The following is a 5,646-nucleotide window of genomic DNA, read 5'->3' as shown; positions in this document are numbered from 1 at the left end:
GCAATATAATAGGATTTCAAACAAATGCATTTTAGGTAATAATAATGAAAAACACTATTACGTACTTATTTGGCATGTCGAAATTAGAACATTCCAAAAGTTACAAAAATGACCCAGTAAGATTAAAAATTAAAAATGAAATTGAAATTATAAAGCTTTGTTGTATTTGTTGACGAATTCTTAAATTCTTAAAATCAGGGGGAGTCTATGATTTTGGCAAACAATTAAAATACGCCATTGCATAGTAAAAAATGGCGGATCGCTAATATTTTTTTATTATTAAAATTAGTATTATTCGATCATTTATCATAATTTTTGGATTTTTTTATCATAATTTTTGGATTTTTTTATCATAATTTTTGGATTTTTTTTTTTTTTTTCTTAATTTCAACACCACACGTAATAGTGTTTTTACCTGAACTCATATTTTACTGCTGAAACAACCCATTTTTTAACAAACACTTTTTCACCCTCTCTTTTTCTGCGTTTCCTTTTCCTGTATTTCTTCCTAGTATTTTTGGTCCCCTAATTTATTGGAGAGGGACCTATGTTTTCAGTGGCGTCCGTTAGTCTGTGCGTCCGTGCGTCCAGACGATTGCCAGATAACCGTCCGTTAGTTTTTCCTGAAATTTTGCCACAAGTTGTATTTCATTAAATCGATGTGCATAGAGAAAATCCCATTATGCCCTAACCCTAACCCTAACCCTAACCCCAGGGGCTCAAAAGAGGTCAAAAATGCCCCAAAATAGCTTAAAATGACACATTTTGTCCCATAACTTTTGATCCATCCATTAGATTTTTCTGAAACTTGCTCAAAATGTGGAGGGCATTGTTCTTAATATAAATCCAGTATGAGTGACCCTGGCAAAATTCTGGTTCGCGTCCCCGGGTTCTTTCAGGTCTAAAAACGCCCCTTTTTGTGGCTCTTTTTTCAACAAAACCTTTATATGTCTGACTATATAGTGGATTTTCACGTTGGTTAACTAAAATATACATGTGTTAAGGCCTAAAACGAGGTAAAAAAAAAAAATGCCCAAATGGTCCACAATTACACTTTTTGCCCCATAGCGTTTGATCTATTCATTAGATTTTCCTGAAATTTGGCCACAATGTGGAGGCTGTTGTTCTTAATATAAATTCAGTATGCCTTTTTGGAGCTCTTTTTTCATATTACTCAAGAACTTGATATGTATACCTATATAGTAGTTTTCCATGGTGCTGAATTCAAATATACATGTCTTAAGCGTGAAACTGCATTGTTTGTCCATTTTCACTAGGATTCGCCGTTCCGAGGAGCTCAAAAGGGGTCACAAATGCCACAAAATTGCAAAAACTTTTTGTCCCATAACTTTTGCCCGATTTTTCTGATACTTGACAAAAATGTGAAGGCAAGGTTGGCCTTTCACACTTGTCACATTCATCATTTCTTCACTATTTTTTGTGACGTCATCTCACATGCAGCACCAGATGGGGACCACGCACGCGCGATTTGTTTCTTTTCTTTTTCTTTCTTTTTTCATTCTACCTTTATTTTTTATCCCTTCCTTTTTTATTTCTTCTTTTTTCACCTCTTTACATTTTTTATACATTTCTTCTTTCTCTCTTGATTCTTTTTCTTTCTTTTTTCTTTTTGTATTGTTGTTCTTTCCCTCTTCCTCTCTGTCTTAATATCTCTTTCTATTTCTCTTTCTATTTCCCTTTCTTTCTTTTTATTTTTTGTCTTTCTTTAATTCTGTAATTCTTTATTTCTGTTTTTTTCTCTCCCCCCCCCTTACTCCTCTTTCTTCATTTCTTTATTTCTTCTCTTTACTCTTTCTGTTTTAACGTTTGTCTCTTTCTTTTTATCTCTCTTCCTCTTTCTTTCTTTTCTTCAACATTTTAAGTTTTTCTTCCTCCTACATTTCTTTTCTTCTTTCTTTTGACTGCCCCCTTCCTCTTATTCCCTCTCTCTTTCTTTTTTTTTCACTCTTTCTTATTATCGTCCTTCATTTTCTTTTTAACACTTTTTTTTATTGTCTTTCCTTTTTTCTTCATTCCCTTTTGTTTTTCTTTCTCCTTTCTTTCGTATACTTTTTTCTTTTTTCCCACCTTTATTTATTATTGTTTTTCCTATTCTTTTTCCTCTCCTTTTCTTTCTTTTTTCTTTTCAAACTTAATTCTATATTTTAAGTTTTTCTTCTTCCTCCTCTTTTTCATTCTGTTTTTTCTTTTCTTCCTTCTATTCTTCATTGCTTATTGTTTTACTTTCCAATTTCCTTCTCTTTCTTTCTTCTTTTTTTTTTGTCTTTTCATCCTTTCTCATTAACGTTCTTCTTTTTCTTTTTCCGATCAATTTCTTTCTTTCTTTCTTTTTTATTTTCGTTATTAATAATCCTTTCCACCCTATACTTTTTCTTTCTTTTTCTTTTTTCACTCTTCTTCACTTTCCTTGTTTCTTCCTTCCTTTCTTCCTTCCTTCCTTCTTTCCTACCTACATACAATCTTTCTTTCTTTCTTTCTTTAATTTTACATTTTATGTTTTTTGTCCTTTTTTCTCAGTTTTCTTCTTTCTTTTTTCCTTTTCTTTCTTTCTTCCTTCCTCACTTCTTGTTTTCCTTCCTCATTCCTTTCTTAAACTCTTTTCTTTTTTCTTCGTTTTTTTTTTCACTTTAGTTTATTACTGTTCTCCATTTTGTCTTCCCTCCTTGTTCTTTCTTGCATTTTTCTTTTCTTTCTTTTTCTTTCCTTTCTTTTTCTTGTTTTTTTTGTTTCTTTCTTTCTTAAATTCTGCTTTTCTTTCTTCTTTTTGTCTTTTTTCTTACTTTCTTTCTTAAATTCTTCCTTTCTTTCTTTTCTGTCTTTTTCTTTCTTTTTTTCTTTCTAAAATTCTTCTTTTCTTTCTTCTTTTTTTGTTTTTGTCTTGCTTTCTTAAATTCTACTTTTCTTTCTTTTTTCGTTTTTTTGCTTTCTTCAATTTTTCTTTTCTTTCTTTTTCTATTCTTTTTCCTTTCTTCTTTTTTCTTTTTTTATTTCTTTCTTAAATTATTCTTTTCTTTCATTTTCTTTCATTTTCTTTTCCTTGTTTTTTCTCCTTCCTGTCTATCTTTCTATCTTTCTATTGTTTTTTTTTTTTTTGCCTTTCTCCCTTTCTCCCTTTTTCTTAAATACTGTAATTCTTTATATCTGTTTATTTTTATTTTTCCCTTTCTCTTTTCCACACTTTTCTTTCTTTCTTCTTTTCACGCTTTCTTTTTATATCTTTTCCTTTTCTGTCTTTCTTTCATTCAACATTTTTTAAACACTTCTTCCTCCTTCCTTTCTTTCCTTGTTTCTTTTTTTTTTCTGTTCCCCCTTCCTTTTATTCCCACTTTCTTTATTTATTTAATAGTTCTTAATTATCGTCCGTCATTTTCTTTTTCCTCTTTTTTTTTCTTTCTTTCTTTTTTTATCATTATTTTTGTTTTTCATTCATCCTTTCCACTGTTTCTTTATTTCTACTTTCTTTCTTTCTCCCCTACCCTCCGCTCTCTCTTTCACTTTCCTTTTTCCTTCCTTACTTTCATTCTTGGCCTTCGGGACAAGATCAAAGTGTAGTATCTGTTCTTCAGATGCTGCACTTCTATTTCTTGTTCTCTTTCGGTGGAGGAGAAATCCTTCACGACTGAGACAATTTTTATTTTTGTACCTTTTCTCCACGTTAAAAAACGACCCTGGTGTCTAACTCTGTCCCGTGGGGAGGCACAGTAAATAGGTACTTACTTACAGTCTGCCCCGCCCCGATTGTACTTGCACGTCCCTCTATTTACTTTCAATGAATCCCCCTCCCTTGACATCCTTGTCTCTCACTTCCTCCACCTCCCTCCGTATCCTCTATACACGCCCTATGCCCGCCTCCCCCTCCTAATCCATACGTAGGATCACACACGCCCATCACTTAATCAGCAAAAACACGGCGAGCAATTATTTCTAATTAATAAATTCGCTACCAGTAATAGCAGCAGTAATAGCAGCAGCAGCAGTAGTAGTAGTAGTAGTAGTAGTAGTAGTTTTTCTTTTTTTACCTTCGTTCGCTGGCCTCGTCGCTTTTCGTAAAAAAATTATTTATTTATGTTCGTAAGCTTTTTCTTTACTTCATACTTATAATAAACAAAAACAACCCTCAAACTCTGCCCGCCCTTCTTTCAATATATCTCTTTCTTTTGTCTTTCTCTCTTCTCCGTCTCTCTCTCCTTCTTCCTCCCTCTCTCTCTCTCTCTCTCTCTCTCTCTCTCTCTCTATGCATATATATATATATATATATATATATATGTGTGTGTGTGTGTGTGTGTGTGTGTGTATGTATATGTATATATATATATATATATGTATATATATATATATGTATATTTACATGCATATATGTGTGTGTGTGTGTGTGTGTGTGTGTGTGTGTGTGTGTGTTTTGTTCACAGAAAGTTTAGATGGGATAAGTCATTGGTACCGTCGGGTTCAAAACCGATAATAAGAGACTGTTTTAGACATCTTCGGCCAATACTCATCTCTTTTCTAATAATCGGGTTTGAAACCGACGGTACCGATGACTTATCACATCTAAACTGTCTGTAAACAAAACATAAATAATACGCTCTTATTTTCTAATTTTTCCTTATAATAGAGCACTCTGCTGGATTTCTTTTTTCTAAAAGAATTATGACTATATATATATATATATATATATATATATATATATATATATATATATATATATATATATATATAGTTTTTAGTAGAAATGGTTATTAATAAAAACTCAAGAAAGTGCTCAATACTGTTGTAGAGCAAATATGCGTTTTATCTTTTATTACCGTATCTTTCTGTTAAGTTACATTATTGTTTCAGCTACCCGGCTAACTGACCCCTTTCACTTTGGATTTGAAACTAACGGTACCGATGCTTTTCTGAACTTCTGTACAATCTCTCTCTCTCTCTCTCTATCTATCTATCTATCTATCTATCTATCTATCTCTCGCTTTCTGTACATATATATATATGTACAGAAAGCGATATATATATATATATATATATATATATATATATATATATATATATATATATAATCGTCCACATACAGTACTGTTTCGTTGTATCACAACTAATCAATGCGGCTAGACTAACACCTTTCCCTGGTCGAGGATTGAACCTACAACCATCGCGTTGATAGTCGGCCGTTCTACTCACTGTGTCATGAGAGCAGTGCTCGCAAATGATCTCTAAACACGTGTCTATATATATATATATATATATATATATATATATATATATATATATATATATATATATATATATATATATATATATATATATATATATATATATATATATATATATATATATATATATATATATATATATATATATATATATATATATATATATATATATATATATATATATATATATATATATTCAATATTCAATAACAGTATAGTATAGCTAAATTCCAAGATCCAAATATTTCATTTTTTTTACTAAACAATTCATATGTGTGCGCGCGCGTGTGTGTGCGTTTATATATATATATATATATATATATATATATATATATATATATATATATATATTATTATTATTATTATTATTACATATATTTACTTCAGTATTTACTTCAAGAATGTTCAATACATTAGT

This window comes from Euprymna scolopes, chromosome 40 (genome assembly GCF_053919585.1).
Source record: "Euprymna scolopes isolate OS-2025 chromosome 40, ASM5391958v1, whole genome shotgun sequence".
Classification (NCBI taxonomy): domain Eukaryota; kingdom Metazoa; phylum Mollusca; class Cephalopoda; order Sepiida; family Sepiolidae; genus Euprymna; species Euprymna scolopes.
The sequence above is the reverse complement of the archived record's forward strand: the minus strand, read 5'-3'. Positions refer to the sequence as shown.